The following is an 18,429-nucleotide window of genomic DNA, read 5'->3' on the forward strand; positions in this document are numbered from 1 at the left end:
GTGTTGGGTGTTTTGTCTCAGTCAAAGAGAAACTGACTAACACATACTCCAAGGGGAAAGGTGACAAGGTTGGAGCTGGAAAGAGCTGTGAGTTTAAACGGCACCATTTCCAATCTAAGCAGACATTTATGGCTAATTCTTGACTCTGTGATACAACAATGAAGAGAAACAGCATGTGTGTGATAGTATTTCCTTGTCTAGTTCAGTAAAGACTAAGTCTTTGCAAGCCCTTGAGCTTGTCATGCGGAGTCCTGTGGTGTGCTGCCAGTGTCTGTGTTAGGCTCTCTAGCTCGCTGTATTTACATGTGAATGAGCTGTATGATCTGGAAGTGGGTGGCTAGTGAGCCTAATATTGTATATTGAAAATTACCACAAATGCAGAGCTGGTCATTATCATCATTGAGCTTTTCAGTGTCTCGGATGGTTACCATAAGCTTGTGTTGTTCTTTGTTCCACAGCACTTTTTTTTTTTTTTTTGAGATTAAGGTCTCACTGTGTGATTCATACTGGCCTTGAACTCACTGTAGTACAGGCTGGCCTCAAACTTGTGATCTTCCTGCTTTACCTTTGCAAGTGCTGGACTTACAGGTGTGTCCCACCACAAAGCACTTGTTGGAGGAATGAATGGTCAATTCCAATGTAAAAATGTTAATCTTTGAAAAGACAGCTGTTCTTTCAATTATCAGCCACTCAAGTGTTATCAGATCTTTTGGAGGTCAAGCAGATTCTGATGGTAATCTTCCCCATTTAATTTTAATTAAAAGGGAAGAAAAAAAGAAATTTAAAAATAACCTGGTATGCCTTTCACTGTTTTTCTTTTCACAGATATGTCAAATAATGTCATTCTTTTTGTTTCGTAACTTGATCTTTTTGTATAAAGTATGGTGTATAGTATTTCATGCCAGGATTATTCTTGAAATGATTTCTAATGATTTTATGTAATTCATTTTTCAGCCTGTTAAGTATAACATAATTTTTCAGCTATTTATTTCTGAATTTTAAATAACACTGCATTGAACCTTGTCCTTCTTTTTCTATTGAATGACTTTCAGCAGTTAAATTATGTTCAGTTAACATACTAGTTTTGTACAAAAAATAAGTTTGTGGAATCTGTTTCTCTTCCTAACGTCAAAACAATGACAGTGGTACAGAACCAAGCTAAGTGTCAATGAGATATGCTCAGATTTAAGTAGTATAGTATTAGAGATAAAACAGAACATGTGTACCATAGCAAGTGGTGGTGGGTATTTAAACAAATAATTTAAATAAGTTAAGCGCTGAATAACTGTAGTGTGTTCAGAGGAAAAAGACATTCACCAGTAGCTGTGTGCCTGTGTGTGGGGTGTGGGTAGTAAGATGCAAACTCTGAGGAAGAAAATCTACCTACAATTTATGACATAGCCACCAAAGAAAGTGGGCACAAAGCATGGAGCTAGTTACCTTTGGAAAATGGAGTTTAGACTGTTGGTCCAAGGACAAAAGAAGTTGTACAGACACATTGTACATTAGTTGGTAAAGTTTGTCAGGGGTCATGGATTAGCAGTTCTGAAACTGCTTTACAGTGTACTGGGGTGAAGCAGAGTTAAGAGATGGTGGATAATAGGTGGGAAGTTACATGTAAGCAAAGGGAAAAGGCTACAGTGAACTATGTATTATGGAATTAGGATGACCGGCATCAGTTACAAGGTTAGAGTTAGCTTAGTATTGACACAAGAAATTTTTTAAGTGCATAACTAGGTTGACATGCACACAAGTATTTCCTTATCTGTCCACTGAGAGGGTAACAGGCATATCCAGATCTTGAATACCTTTTTTCAATAACAACAAGGACTCTTTGGAGAGATAACAATAACATGTCTGGAGTATCTTGCATTGCAGATAATAAGGAAACAATAAACAGAATATGGACATGTCGAAAGGACATAGGAGCCAACATCAGGGAGTTCTTCATAGGCCAATCTGGACTAATTTGAGCAACAAGATAATATACTGCATTACAATACAAACTTTAGTTCATTTTTACTAGGAGAAGAGGCATCTTCTTTATAGAAAAATTTCAAATAATTTATGTAGAAAAGTTTTCCCTTTAGGAGCTTCACCCCATTGCTTGAATATTGGATAAATTTAATGACTCACTTGTAAAGGATAAAGTATGAAAAGTGAGAAACTTGACAAGCCCTACCTCAACCAAGAATCAAAGTCAGTTTGTCAAGCAGCACATCATGATGACAACAACATGTAGTCATAATATGACAAAGTGAAAGACCTGTGGTCTCCTCCAAACCTACACCCCAGTGCAATCATTAGAAAAGCATCAAACAAATCTCCATTTGGGAACATTCTACAAAATACTGGGCCAGTGCTTCTCAGAACTTTCAAGGTTATGAAAAACAAGGAAAGATTGAGAGAAACTCTTAACAGACCAGAGGAAACCAAAGAGATATGTAAGTAATTACAAAGTGTGATCCTGGCTTTGATCCTGAAACACGAAATGGACACTAGGGTAAACCTAGCAACATTAAATGAAGTGTGAAGTTCAGCCTTTTTTTTTTTTTTTTTTGAGGCAAGGTAATTTGGACTGGCCTTGTACTTGAGGCAGTCTTCTTGCCTCAGCCATCCAACTGATTACAGCTGTTTGCCACCATGCCTGGCAAACTTACTTACAAAGGCGCTAAATTCTTTGCCTCATGTTTTATTGTGTAAACATTCAAAAATAAAGAGAAGCTGAAAGAAATAGTGAACACATACACACCCACCATCTAATTCTGCAATTAATATTTTACCATCTTTGCTTTATTATGTATCTACCTCTCAGTCCATCTTACTTGAAAAAGTGTTTTGAAGTAAGTACATAGGGATCCTCTGTCGTCCAACGAAACCAAAACAAAACGCACTTAAAAAGTAGTTTTAGGGGCTGGAGATTTAGCTCAGCCGCGTAAGTGCCTGCTTGCAAGCACATGGTCTTGAGTTAGATCCTTGGTACCAGTAAGAAAAAAAAGTAGTTTCTACTTTCTTTCCACTGTGGTTGTCTAATGCCTGTGGGGCCCTTAACAGTGGACAGCAGGTCTGTGCTTGAGCATCAAGGAGGGAGAAAGAAAGGGTGTGGGTTCTGTAGTAATCACAAGTATGCACGGTCAGGTGTGTGTGCTTGGTTGATGTGGGTCTGTACATGCGGGAGCTGGGGCATCATGGGATCTGTGAGTGGGAAATAACACGTGTTTTCTTGGCATGTGGGCAGCATAGGGGCCTCCATAGGGGAGGGGCAGTCTGGTCTGGGACACTATGGAGCTGTGGAGCTGCTCAAGTTGGGATGTGTAGTGCTTGATCATTTGTCTGAGCCATACCTGACCATGCCATTCTCCCCTCTGCTGGGGTCCCCTGAAAATAGAATGCAGAGGATCAGTGCATCCATCAGGCAAATGTGCAGTTACACAGAAAGGACAGCAGTCACTCCCTGAAGGCCGCAGAGCTGGGGCTTTGCCCAGAGGAGGACCTTCCAGCTGTTAACAGTAGCCCTATTCAGTTTGGGTGCATAATGATTTTTAGACTAATCAGGAACCAAAGCCTGAGGCTGAGGACAAACACAAATATCTTGTTGACAGAGCAAACATCTCGATTTTTGTTAGATAGGAAGGTCAGAGTGATGTAATGGTGTTCACGAAGCTTTCAACCTTAAACAGATGGTCCCTCAGGGTACCATCTGCAGCTCCCTGGGGGCCTTCAAAATCATTTCCTGTGAATTAAATTGTCATAAGTTAGTATTGAGATGTTAGTGTGGTAGCCATACCAGAAGTAAAACTAGACAAAGGAAGGAAATTTCCAGTGGAGTTACCATTTCCTCTTCCTCCTTGGTTTAAAAATAGATCCAAGATTTATTAATTTGGTTAGCTTTCTTGTTTAGCATGTGAATATCGTTACCTCCCCCAAATAGCTGTCCAAAGTAAATTTCCCTTTCTCTTAGAGTTTGACAACTACATTTATCCCTACCCAAGCCACTTTTAGCTGGATACTTTTTTTAATAAACTGTCTTGCTATTTTCAGTTTTCTGTTTTTGTTGGGGAGAAATAGTGTTTTTGCTTCTGTTTTTTTTTTTTTTCCCAACAGAGGAATATTTGTTCTGAGAAAGCAAGGGCAAGGGAAGGACTGTTTCTCAGTCTTAGGTCAGAGGAAATGTACAGCCTTGTATATAAGTGATGGGTTAGGAATCTTAATTGATGCTTTTAATAAAACATCTTAATACAACATTTCAGAGTAGAAAGCAGTCTACGGTACTTACTGCTTTATTTGTTTAGCAGTTGGTAGCATACCAATGTGTAAAGCACTGAGAGGATGATTCAGCCTTTGCTGTCAGGACCAGAGACAATGAGAGGCAGTAGTGAAGTGAAAAAGGGCCAGGAGGTGCCCTTAGTGATGCAGGTTGCAGACGGAGAGAAGGCTTCTGAAGAAGACCAGGTGAGGTGGAGATTAGGCAGAGGAAGATACCATGAGCCCAGGCACCTGTCAGCAGTGTGATGTATCTGTGTACTGTGAATCGAGTGCACCTTGCAGCAGGCAACCATAAGAGGGTTGAGGACAAGGTCAAAATGAAGTTGCAGTGAAAAGGAAAAGCCAGGGGAGGTCCCTGTAAGTTTACAGTGAAGGAATGAGAACGGGAAAGTTGGGCTCTTCTGTATCAGACCTTAGCTTGGTGTTCTGGGTGAAGTGGGAAGGGAAAACATTTGCTAAAGCAGAACTGAAGAGACTGATGAAAGTTGCAACAGTCACTAAGGGATATTTAGGATACCAAGGATGTTTCTGGGCCTGAAGATTCCCACATGGCAGCATCTTGCTGACTTCTTTGTGTGGTCTTTTGGGCCTGGAGTTTAGATGAGAAAGAGCTGAGTCCTGAATCCTGGTGCTGAGTCTCCTGATGTGGCCAAAGAAAAAGGCTGTAGCTTATTGAGGGTGCTGGCAGAGGGGAAGTCTGATGACTGGCATAGGTCCATGAAGTTAGGGAATGAAAAAGAAGAGGATACTCAAGGGCCACCAGAGAGCAAGGGTCCAGGGAGAGGAGTGTGAGGGCAGGCAGGAGTTGTGGTCGCCAAACCATGAGCACCATGCCTCTGTGAGGTGTAGCCCTTGGCATGGTAGGCTAGGCCCGAGGCCCAAGATTTGAACAAGTGTACCAGTTGTGGTAGCATTGGCAGCACTTACTGACCCCAGGCTGGCTGTGCGCCAAGTGCTTGAGCTTGCATTTGCCAGCCCTACCAAAAGTACTGACATCATCTCTATTGATTGGTGAGGCAACCAAAGCCCAGAGACTAGAAGAAATGCTCCAGGTTGCACAGTAAGCAGTGGAGTTGGGTTCTCATCTAGGATTTCCCATGTTCTTGTTCTTTTAGGGGCTGGCAAGAACCTCTCAGGATAAAGTGCAGAAAATTATAATCTAAGGATCCATCCCACCTTTTCCAGTGAATGAGAATCTACTAGAAAATAGGTAGGTGTCAGCTGAGAAGTGGAGTAGAAGGCGGTATGACTGAGAGTAAGAGCTCCAAAGGAGAAGGAGCTTCCACCTGTTGTTAGAAGACAGATGAGCTGCAGCAATGGCTGGTTCTCTGCTCACTAGGAGCTGGTGCCTCAGGTGGCGAGAGACTATCAAAAGCAGAAGAGGAGTTAGAGCATCAGCGGGGTGAGATGGAAAATTGACAGTGGTGATGGTTACAGAATAGTGTGGCTGTGCTTTGTGCCACTGAACTGTCTACTGAAAAATGATTAAAATGGTAAATTTTATGTCTGTTTTGTCACATACTCAAAAAGAGGTAGTAGGAGGAGGGAATGATAATCCCCACTGTTTACAAAATCTTTTATTTGTATAGAGTGGGGCACTTACTAAATATTTAAATGTGTGCAAGGGTTTTTGCTAAGCGCTTTCTTTTTGTGTGTTTTCATTTAATCCTTACTTTCAGAGATGGGGTAAACTCCACTGTACAGGTAAGGAGTCTCAGGTTTAAGGGGATTGGGCAACTTGCCTAAGTCTGTACATTGGGAAAATGGTGGAGACTGGGCACTACCAGCTCCTGACCCCCTCATCCCTGCCTGTAAACATTAGGGAACTGAATGTGAAAGAAGCCTCCAGAGGCTGCATGGGTGGGCAAGCAGATGGATGGGTTGTGGTGACAAAGGAAGGACTGAGGGGGTTTGCCAAAGGGTAGGTAGGTGAGGAGTAGTAGGACCGCAGGATTCAGGAGTCCCATGGAAGGGACTGCCTTCCCGTGTCCAGGCTGGGTGTGTGCTGTGCTAGGACTGCCAGGAGTCCAGCAGGGGCTGGAGAAGAGGGGGCTCACGGCTGGGGAGTCTGTGCCATTGTGTACATCTGGTTGGTAGAAGATTCTTCTTAGACAAGGGCCTGCAGTGGGAGGGTCTGGAGGTGTAGACAGTATGGAATGGCTCAGCCTCCTTTTTTTTTTTCCTCTTCCTCTTTCTGCTCACCTGACCTGCCTGTGGGAGTCATGTGCCCATTGGGTCTGAAGTCAGTACACCTGATGCTGAATTGAGGCACATGGGTAAGGGCAGGAAAGAAAAGGAGGGGACCTGAATATTTTTCTAATGTTGACAGCTCAGATACCATGGGTGAGGTCAAATCATGGCCAACTACCTGGCTTTGAAGGTGATCAGCAAGCTGCAGACATTTGGCTACAGATTTTCTTTCTTTTTAGCAGAATGGTATGAAATACATTTGTTAGGAAATAGATCATATCTGGTTCTTCAGGTTGTATTATAAAATTCTCAAGGGAAGGCCAGCCGTTAGTGATGCCCAGCAGTTTTTGTGACAACCCCTCTGCCCCTGTGTAGATGTGGGCTGTCTCAGATATTTAGATTTAGTGAGGTGTCTGTGAGATGATCTAGGCTGTTTGTTTATGAGGGAAGTGCTGTCTTGGGAGTTCCCATTATCATTTTATTACTTTTAGTTTGAATTCAGCAGGATTCTTTTATTCTCCTGCTGGCGACTCTAAATTTTGGGTTAAGAGGCAGGCTGTCTGAGCAGTGATTTCTGTCTGTGACAGTGGGAGCATGATCTATGATTATACAATAATTTTGAATAAATAAAAGGATGTTTCATGGCAAGTCCTGTAAGGGCTGCCTGGGAATGGCATTAATAGAGATTAAGTTGCACTGCAGTTGAATTTGCAGCTGACACTCTGCAGTACACATCAGCAGTAACCTCAAGGTGTAAATAGACCTTCACCAGCATCACTGAAAGGTGCTGGGAGGATCCAGAGCATGTGGGTATCCCTCAAAAGTCATTTTTGCAACCTGGTACCTGGTTGTGCTATTTTTGGTTTACAACAAGGAAAGGTAGAGGTGTATGTGTGCTTGTTGCTGCCACATTTTCATTGATTGTTTGGCTGTGCTTTTCCTGCCCTTTCTCATCAGCTAAGAGTTTGTAGGGGACAAGGTAGAATTTTCCTTTAAAATAGGACTAAGGTAGTGTCAAGTAAGTTCGTCCTCCATTTTGAGAAATAATACTGGCTAACATTAGAATGACTGGTTATCTTTTGTGCTTTCTTGAAATTACCTCATCTGCTGCTGGAAACAGGATTCTGTCTTCACTGTGTCCCTCAGCCAAGCATAGTGCCTAAGTGTGGGAGTTCCAATGGGTGAACTTACTGTGGATAAGTGTCCTAAGCACTGAGAGGTAGCACTGCCTGCCTAAAGCCACACATAGTAATAACTGGGTTCCTTAAGAATACGTAGATGAAGAAAGTGAAATTCAAGAGAAGAGTGGTTTGCCTTTAGAACCTCTCACTGAAAATAGTACTAGCCACAGTTTTAGAGGAGTCTGGAGTTATACACAAGTAAAACTGTTTTTAAGTACTAGCTTTTTCGTTGTTGTTTGGGTTTTTGGTACCGGGGATCGAACTCTCAGCCTTGCACTTGCTAGGGCAGGTGCTTATGCTGCTAAGCTAAACCCTCAGTGCTAAGTACTGGTTTTTATAATTACTTTTTATTAGTATACAGTTTTGTATTTCTTTCTTTTTTCTTTTCTTTTTTTTTTTTTTTTTTTTTTTGGTACTGAGGATTGAACTCATGACCTTGTGCTTGCCAGGACAGGCACTTACACCACTACGCTAAACCCTCGAAAGTTTTATATTTCATAATAGTAATAAGGATTAAATGAGAAATGGGTCCTGGAACAGGGCCTGTACTTGCTATGTGCTGTGTTTGAAAATTTATGTCAAATGTTACTTTATCTTTTAAAGGATATTTGAGTATTTTAATTTTGAAGCAAAGATAAAAATGTTTCTTTTAACTATGTTACTTTTAACTATGGTCTCTTTTAAGAGAAGATTTGACTTTCAAAATACATTTAATATATAATAGGAAAGCCAAGAGTGAGGTCTGATTTTAGGAATAAGAATGTTACTGTCTAAGCACTCCCTGAAATGTAATTTATATACATGTGCTAATCTACAAAAATGAAACACATGCATCTGTATAGCTAATAGTGAGAAATGTATATGTGGGGAATCACTGCATGAATTCAAGATATCTTACCTAACCAATGAGGATACAACATTTTAGCTGGAATTATTCATAGGGTACCAAAGAACATCAATGGGGTCTGCAAAAAGAAAAAAAAATCTACACACTTTCAGGAAAAGAAAAACTTATATAAACATTTTAATACTAAATTTATTGAGACATCATGAGATTAATACAAGTTATCTTTGACCTCCACAATTAAAAAAGGTGCTCAAAGTGGTGGCCTTAGCTTCCAGACATTTATTAGTATAGCAGATTTCTTTGGGTAACTTTGATCATTGAGATTGCTGCACATGCATTTTCAATTTTTTCTCTAAGGGCTGGCAGTATAATGGGTTCTGTGCGATGTACAACATAATTTTAGGATCCCCCATACGAGGTTAATACCATCTGTTGGAAAAGCATACTGTTTTGCTTTTCCTGAAATGTGTGTACATTTTTGGGGTTTTTTGATGGGCTCAGTATAAGAACAAAGTGTTACTGTTTAGCCCATTACTCATTTCTGGGGGTAGGTGGTGGTTTGAGACAGGATCTTGCTATGTAGACCAGGGTTGCCTTAAACTCACTGTGTAGCCCAGACTGTTTTTATTTTATTTTATTTATTTATTTTTTTGACACAGGGTCATGCTGTGTTTGTTGGCCGGGTTAGACATGAACTGACTGCTCTAGCCTCCTAAGTATCTGGGACTTCAGGCGCATACCACCACGATAGGCTAGTGCTGTAGTCTTTAAACATTTTTATTTTCATTTATTTATTTATTTATTTGTAACGGGGATTGAACTCATGACCTTGTGCTCTCCAGGAAGGCACCTATGCCACTGAGTTAAATCCCTGGCCCCTATTTTTTAATCTGATAGGATTTTAAACAATTCTATCAGTAAAATACTTTTTGCTCACACCTGCAACATTTGTGCATCTATAAATTATAATCATGTGCTTGCTTAGTAATAAGCTGTTTTCTTTATAGGATACCCAAAAATAGAAATAAAAAGAATGAGACAAGTAAACATGATTAGAAATTTTAATAGTTCCTTTCTCTGGTCTCAGTGATCACCTGCCTCCCTCTACTTTGGAAACATCTGGTATAGAAAGATAGCTATTGTGGAGGGCAGCGGGGAGGAAGGACACAGCATTTTGCAAAGAAAGATTTGCTAGTTTTTGGAGTGGAATGTGGATGAGAAATGGACAGAGAGGTAAACTGTCAGGCAGATTGAGTGTAGGATGATTGGAGAGTAAACCAGAAAGCTCGCCCTGGCCATCTGTCTAAAAATGTTGGTGAGGTATCACAAACCAAACTCCTAAGGATTCAAGTGTCCCTATTAAATTGTCAGGCCACTTCCTCTTAATTGATGATGCTTGGTGCTGTAGAATAGAGGGGAAAAGTACAGTTTATATGTAGATACGCAGACTGGCTTTTAAATTTGAAAGATTTCAACTATTTCAAAAGAATAATTTGAATGGAGTGAGAAAGAAGCTGCATTATCCATTTGGAAGTGAGAAAGCAGAAGACAGTTTGTGACATTAAGGGATTTACCTTTGTGAGCTATGGGTAAGGTAGAGTGTGGTGAGGAAAGACAGGGTGGAGACTGGGAACTCTGGAAAGGCAGGAGCAGAGCTGGAGTGGGGTGATGACTCTTTGTTCTGGAACAGTAAATAACTTAGTTTCCCCACTGCCAACATTTTTTAAAGATTGTCAAATTCTTGGGGCTGGGGATTTAGCTCGGTGGCATAAGCACCTGCCTTGCAAGCAGGCAAGTCGTGAGTTCGATCCCTGGTACCAATAAAAAAGATTAAAAAAAAAAAAAGATTGTCAAATTCTTTACCTGTTTATTGGTTCAAAACATCACAGAAATAGAGATAATTGGGGTAAACTATCTTCTGTTCATCTGGGGAAGGTCTTGTGGCAGAACCCGTCAGTCTTCCACACCAGCAAGTGTGGTAAGGAACGTGAATTGATTTGGGATGAGGGGTGGGGTAAGCTGATGGCCTATAATTTGCTGTTGATGTTAGGGATTCAGCTCAACTGTTGAAATAAAAGTTGGCACTTTCAGACAGAATTCAAATTATTGTTTCTTCTTCTTCCTCTTCTTCTTCCATCTCCTCCTTCTTTTTTGAGACAAGGTTTCACATATGTAGTTCAGGCTGACTTTGTAGCCCAGACTGGTTTCAAACTCTGGGTGGACTTTCTGCCTCAGCCTCTGGAGTTCTGGATTACAGGCATGGCTTAAAATTATTAATAATTGAAGAACTGAAAACTGGCTGGAAAAATAAACGATAGATTGGTGAAAGCTTTATTGTCATTTGGCAGTGTTTAAAGTGGTATACTTGGAGCTGAGAAGAAGATGGAATTTGACAGCATTTAACTCATGATGAGATTTTATGGATTATTTACAGGTAAAATGCTTAAGCATTATTAGAGTATTTTTAGTATAAGCATTTCATTACAATTGAGAAAAGAGCCTCTGGAAGTAGGTAGGTAGGCCAGATGTTAAAGAACCAAAGGAAATAAAAATACGGACCTCTGTTGGTCACCACGTATTCCTTCAGCAACTTTTTGGAAGATGGGCCCTGTAGAGTCCTAGACAGTGGCAGTATTCAGCCCTGGAGAGATTGAACATCAGTTGTAAGTATTCCTACCCGTAATTTTTGTTTTTTTGTCGATGTATTTGTGGTTTAGATGAGGAAAAACTGAGAAACTGTGGTGCAGTAGTTGGCAAATCTTCAAAGTGACAGAGGTAGAATAGAAACTGATAAAATAAGGATTTGGGGTTTCTGGTGGCCTTGAAAGAACTGACTTCACTGAAAGAGTGAGTCAGGGAAACGTGCTGCTGATCCCAGAACTGTTAGCCTGGGACAGCGCAAGCCTGCCCTTCCTCACGCAGTGAAAGGGAGGCCCCAAAAGGGCCTGGTCTCACCATTGTTTGTACAGTATAGAAGGATTTAGTACTAGCACGTGGCCTAATTTACAGATGATAGTCTGCAAAATCCCATTCCAAGGTTAGGGGTAAGGCGATAACATTCACAGCTATGTGGTTGTGGAAATGAAGGAGAAGCTTTAAAAAATTGTGGTAATGACATTCGGCAGATCATGTATTCATACTGGGTCTTAATTTCCTCACCTAAAAATGCAAGAAAGACTTATTGGAATGATCTCTTAAAGCCCCTATTTGTTCTGGGTGAATACATCCAATTTGAATAGATGAGGAAGAGAGGGAACATTTATCTAACAGTGCCTGCCGTGTACATTCCACGTGCTTTATGTGCCATAATTCCCTTAATCCTTCATTGTTTCATTTGCTCTATAAATCACACCCATAAGGTAGGGATATCACACTTTCCACTTCACAAGTAAGGGTGACTAGTAGTACGAACAGTTTGCTTAGCTAACGAGAAGTAGCTAACCAGGGCTACACTGCGAAATGGTCATAACAGTGATTCCTTTTAAGTTTGGAATAAAATGAAAGTCAGTGTTTTGGGAATTACAGTTGTTCTGTTTTTGTGTTTTTCACAAGTGACTTAGAAATAAAATAAAACTTTTTAAAGATAACAAGATCTTAAATAGGATATACTTGGTTTTTTTCTTTACCTGATTGCTAGGATTTGAGGTGGGGACAATAAATGATGCAAAGTTTTTCATGTCCGAATTCTGATCCAGTTCTGTATAGAATTCAGACTGTACTTGATTTGGACTAAAACTGGGGAATGCGATTTAAATGTTTATTTAAAAAAAAGGTTTCAATATGTGCTTAGTTCATAATTTTTGGTTGCAATAACAAAATACTTGACACTGGGTAATTTATAAAGAATAGAAGCTTATTGCTGATAGCTCTGGAGGCTGAAAAGCCAACTATATGGTGCCCGCACCTGGTTGGCATCTGGTGAGTGTCTTGTTATGTCGTAAGGTGCAGAGGGCATCACATGGCAAGACAGACCAATTATGCAAGCTGGAGTCTCTGTTCCTCTTCTGATAAAGCCTCTAATGCCATCCTGGGGACCCCACCCTCACAACTTAATTTAATTTTAATTCCCAAAGGCCTGTTCTACAAATAGCACTAAGATACAAATACGGCGATTACATTTCTAATGCATAAACTTCAAATCATAGGGTGAGTCATCAGGGTGGGCTTCCTAGTACTATCCTGAAATTCATGATAGACTTGCCTGATTGCTCACTGACAGTGCTGGACTACCAGGGCTTCCTTCTGTGAAGTTGCTGTCATACAGCCAGCAGGTTTACTAAGCCGTCAGTGTGTGCTTCTGGAGGGAGTTTGGCACTCAAGGAGGAGGAGGGAGGGCAGAGCTGGGTCCCATCCCTAATGTCTGCTCCCCAGCTTTGTGGATTAAGAAGTCACTACGGTTTCTAGGAAGGCACAGTGAGGGAACAGGAGAGAGGCCCAGATGGTAAGCTGGAGGGGTGCTGTCCTTGAACAGGAACTAAGCAGACCCTTGGCTTCCAATAATAACTGCTCTTCTGTTCCCAAGCTAACACCATTCTAGATAAATTGCTTTCTTCTGTTTGAGATAACAGCTTTTGTAAAAGTGAACTTGGGTTAAACAACAACATAGAATCCTTAAGCTTACTGTTGCCAATGCTGCTATGGTTTCTATTTTAGTAGAAGTCAAAGTAAAATATTCTGGCATATTTCATTTACTTAGTATTTTAAGGAAGTTACAGTGCGTGACTAATAGGGATGTCTTTCAAATACCCTCCTTTGGAACCGTACAATTCTTTGATAGTTCCAGTTTTAGGGGGAGATGGTTACTGCAAGATGTGATTTTAAAATACAGTGAGTGCTTAAATAAGAGCGTACTACAGTAAAAGACACATTGCCCTTCCTTCTCCTCAAAATACTCCCCTCCCTTTGAACACACTCATCCCATTGTTTTTGGCACTTTCTGAAGCACTTCTGGAACTTTTCTTAGTGAGTGTTTCCTTATGGCTGCCTTGATGTCCTGAAAAGACTCAAAACATTTACATTAATTTCTGTCATATAAAAATACTAGGATGTATTCTCACCCACCTTATTCCTGAATCTGGCACTGTTCAACTTCTGACTGTTCTTAAAGTCAAAATGACTGTGAAAGATAAATGTTTAGAACTGACTCAAGATACACATACAGCCAGGACAGCTGAACTAAACACCCATGAAAGAGGGCTTACAGAACTGCTTCAGAAAGTGGCAAGGCAAGGGAATAATAGCAATGACTTTTTTTTTTTTTTACTGTAATACATTTTTAAAAATTTAAGCATTCATTGTATTTATCGATCACATTGCATAGTTAGAAAACTTTATGTAATCAAAAACTGCCCTCGTTTATTGTGGTCACTGAGGTTTTTGTCCCGCAAGAAACCCAGTTTTAAAGTCATCCTTTCCCCTTCACACTGTTTTTTCCTAATAGGAAAGGAAGATACTCAGACCAAAAATTTTTGTTGTCAACTGGCTTGTCAATTTCTGAAACAACGTTTTTGGTCAACAACAAGTAAAGCAAATTTACCCAACTAAATTATTCATAAGAATTATAAAACTTGTCACTTAGAATGGATGTTGGTATATTCAGGTCACTTAGGAGGCTGTGGTTAAAAATAAAATGACCTAAATATATAGCTCTAGTTTTTCTCTCTTTTTTTTTTAGAGGGAAGTTTAAGCTTTTAATTTTTGTTTGACATTGGATTCTAACTGTTTCTATGGGGGAATGTAAGTAGTTACTCTGTCAGTGTTTCTAAATAAAGGCAAATTCTGGTTGGTTTCTCATTGTTAAAGTAGCTCTTTTTTTTTTAAAAGCAAGAGTACATTTCCTTTCCTTTTTGATGTGAGGGATATGAAAAATCAGAGAAGGTTGTGGGTAAGTGATTGCAAGAAACACTGAAGACAAATTGTTAATTGTTTTGTGATCACTCCTGTTACAGTTTAAAGGAAAGAGCAGTTGAAACATGCACTTGTCCCAGTCTGCTTTGGGGCAGTAAGTAGAGCATAAAATGTTGAAGATCAATTATGTATTTAAGGAGATGAGATGGGGAACATATTGAAGGCACATTGTTTTCTGTTTGCTGGACAAAGCAGGACTTTTACGTCATATTCCTACAGTAAAATTGTGTCCCGAGAGAGTGAGAGACAGACAGTAACCTCACAGGTCCAGACTTCACAGAGCATGCACGGAAATATTTATCAAACTCATTTGTTCCAAGAAAGAGGAGAAGTCATATCTAAAAGTTGGCTCAGCTGTTCTTGTGTTTTTTTTCCCACTAGTTCTTGACTGATAAGCAGAGAACTTGTTATTTTTGTTTTATATGTACTCTTCTGTGATTCATAGCAGTGTGGTAAATTTGCAAGGCACCCTTATGTTCCTTCCCCAGACTGGTGAAGTGGTAAGCTCTTTTGCAGGAGAGGGCAGAGTTTGAGATTCCTCCTATAAGCTCACTGTGCAGGACTGCCTGCATAGCCTTTGGATTTGTGGGATGCTTATTTGAAGACTGTCATATGTCCATTTGATAGAAGAGGCGCCTGGGCACCTGACCTGAAGACCAGGTTGTGTTGACTGTGAGACCACCTTTATTGCTAAGCTGATTTGCTAAAGCTGCTATACAAAATATCACAAATTGGATCCCTTACCAATGCAAAATTAGCAGCTCTGAGTTGTGGAGAGTTAAACGAGTCCAAGGTCAAGTGCTTGGCAAGGTTGGCTCTTTCTGAGGCCCTGTGAGGAGAGGATTCATTCCAAGCCTCTCTCCTTGGTTTGAGGTAGATATCTTCTCCTTTGTCTTCCCTCTGTGTCTACCTGTCCTTGTGTCCAAATTTTCCTTTTTTATACAGACACCATTCCCACTGAGTTGGGGTCTATTCTCATGACCTTATTTTTGCATGATTACCTCTTTATAAATACTTTGTCTCATCCTAAGGTCGCATCCTAAGATACTGCTCATTGGCACTTCATCATGAGTTTGGAGAAGGGGCAAAATTTAACCCATTACAGGAGAAATTTAGCAGTTTTTTTTTCTGTTTGCTTTACTTCTTCCCCTGCTCTGTTTAATAAATATTTGGTAACATTTGTTGTTTGATTTATATGTCCCTTAGACAAGAGGGTCAAATTATCCCCTCAAAGAAATACCTTCTCCTCTTCTTCATTTTTTGCCTTGCTGGCTTTATAGATGGGGCCCATTTCTTAGATGGCAGACATTTTGCCTGAGGCTGTTTTCCAGTGAATTTTAAAAAACATTTTTCTTCTCCCTGTTTGATCCTTGGGAGTATAAAAATACTTGACATTTGATGTACACATTGGTTTTAAAGAGGACAAATTACAGACTTTGCTTGTGATCTTTTTCCTTTTAGTCTTTTTTGGAACACTTCTTGTGCCCTCCAAGGGGAAAATGATCATTGTTTGACGGTTTATTATATAGGACATACAGCCACCCAGGGACTTGATGTTTTAACTGGTAGGCGGCAGTGAAAATCAAGGTGCCAGGTGTTTCTCACACTCCAGTTTGAGTTGGTATTCAAGATGTAATATTTAAAACTATGACTACTGTAGGTATTAAGATGCTATACTGTATCACTTTGGATTTTTACTACAATTTAAAAATGTTTATACCAAATAACATTTGTACCCAAAAGGGACCTGTTTATTAAAAGAATGCCCAAATATAGAGAAGTACATCCTTGGAGCTTGGCATAGATTGTAAACTTACAGGAGATGGCCCTCCCTGTTAATGATATGAAACAAATACTTGTAGTGGATCCAAGTTGGAAGATTGTGAACATATTCTGGATATACCCATTTTTGTGTGTCTCAGGTTAATTGCAGTTTTCTTTCTTTCTTTTTTTTTTTTATTTAAAGAAAAGGAAACGAAAAAAAATACATGGAGATTAAAAAAAAAGGGTAGAAATAATTCTAAATTACAGACAAACAAAAGGTAAGAAATTGCCAGTTGATAAGTTACAAATTGTCATCTTCGAAATGGCTGTTCAGGTTATAGAATTAAAGTATATAGAATGACATTCAAAAAAAAATGACCCTACAAACCATTCTGCTCTATGGCCGAACAAAAGCTCTGTAATATGATTATCAGTCCCACCTATTTGTTTTACATCTCTAAGAGGATAAGGTTAACCATATCAAAACAGAACAGAACATTTTAAAAAAAAAATAGAAAAACAATTTAAAGAAATACAGATTTCAAAGCAAGTCCACTGGAGATCTACCTTATCTAACTGTCTCTAGCTTCTTACAAATAGTTGTCCCTAACTTCACCCACTTTCTATACTTATTGCATATTATAGAACTAATCAAATCATTACAGGATGATGGAGTCTTTTTAGGTCCTCAAGTTCCAAATTAGGGAAGACAATACCAACTACCATCGCATCTCTCATTCTCTTTGTGATAGCCGTCCCCATCTCTGCATATGCTGAAGTTGAGCTGAAGAAACCAGTCCAGAGTCATTTTAATCAGCAAGCAATAGATTGCTAGAATTTATATTATAATGCTACAAAATAAGCCTCGGGTTTTTCAGGTTTCTTCCTCAGAGTATTTGTTCCTATCCTCTCTGTATTATAGGGAAAACCAAGTCATAACAAGACAACGAAACAATTTCCTAGATAAACATGCAATGGATAGGACTTATAAAACTATAATATAAATGATCTTCCGTAGCTACTGTGTTTTCTCTTGTTAATTGCAGTTTTCAAAGTCATTTTAAGTTTGTTTTCATTTTATGTTTGGGGGTTTTGTTTTGTGAAAGATGCCTTTGAAAGTGATAGCATGTAGAAATGTAAAGCTAAAGATCCTGATTTGGTATAGCTTGGGATATTCCCATGATTAATTTATAACCTGCTTCTGTATTTTGGTGGTTTTATTTATTTATTTAGAGGCAGGGTTTTGCTATGTAGATAAGGCTGGCCTGGAACTCACTATGTAACCAAAGCTGGTCTTGAACTTGTGGCAATCCTCCTTGCTCAGCTTCTTAAGTGCTAGAATTATAAGCATGTGCTACCATGTTGTATGTGCAATGTGAATAGTGTCTTTTTAAAACTACAACAAAATTTTAAAGTACATCAAGAAGATTATGTAGTTTTCTTGGAGGGGGGTACCAGGGATCGAACTCTTGACCTGGCACTTACCAGGCAAGTGCTTGAGCCATTGAGCTAAATCCCTGGCCTGGATACTGTTACAGAACAAATGTGAATTGTCAGGTTTGCCTGACATCCTATGGTTAAAAGACAGCCAGTTGCATGGTACTTGGTGGGAAGCCACCTCCCATTTTGTATATTTTTTTTGAGAGAAAGAGTCGATAAGAAGTCCACGAAGCAGGCCGTGAAGCATTTTGTAATGAAGGAAGAATGGCCCAGCTGCTATAGATAGGTATTAAAAGTTGATCTTGACAACCTCATACTGTATTTGTATATACCCATTCCCAGGAGGCTTCTAGATCGAAAAGAAAGGCCACTGTTGTGACACAGCTGTTAAAATAGTTAATATTGTTTTCCCCAAGCTATTATGGGATGTGTATTATGCAGCTCTGAGAACATGAATTTCTAGTATGTTTGGGCACCTTGGGATCATTGAAATGTGAATTTAATCGAATAGCAGTTTGATGTATGTAAGCTAGAATAGTTCTTTTACAATTGTGGAAAAATATAAAATTTGCACCCTGAATCTTATGATTCTGATTAAATATTCACATTGTTTTGTAACCAACACAACCACCCATTTCGATTTTTTTCATCATCCAGAAGAGAAATCCTGTGCGTATGAAATGATTAGCTTCTCATCCCTTTCCTCTCATCTCTCTAACCTCTATTTCTCTTCCTGTCTTTATGAATTTGCTGATCCTGGCTACCTCAGACATACATTTGCCCTTTGTGTCTTATCCTTAAGTTATAGCTGTACAGTTTTCACCATACACCATT

General features: G+C 39.6%; 1 protein-coding gene across 19 annotated transcripts in view; it reads left to right on the forward strand.

Moving 5' to 3' along the window:
* Positions 1-18,429, forward strand: part of Tanc1 (tetratricopeptide repeat, ankyrin repeat and coiled-coil containing 1) — a 261,482-nt gene that overhangs the window by 50,162 nt on the left and 192,891 nt on the right. For 3 of the 19 annotated variants that reach the window (XM_063259630.1, XM_063259631.1, XM_063259629.1), the window contains exon 2: positions 5,382-5,476. The exons of the other annotated variants lie outside the window; for them this stretch is intronic. The gene's annotated coding sequence lies outside the window, so the exon portion shown is untranslated. The remainder of the gene's footprint in view (positions 1-5,381; positions 5,477-18,429) is intronic. 19 annotated transcript variants of the gene reach the window in all.

Source organism: Cavia porcellus, unplaced genomic scaffold (genome assembly GCF_034190915.1).
Source record: "Cavia porcellus strain 051 isolate PalLab524CR breed Dunkin Hartley unplaced genomic scaffold, mCavPor4.1 scaffold_12, whole genome shotgun sequence".
Taxonomy (NCBI): domain Eukaryota; kingdom Metazoa; phylum Chordata; class Mammalia; order Rodentia; family Caviidae; genus Cavia; species Cavia porcellus.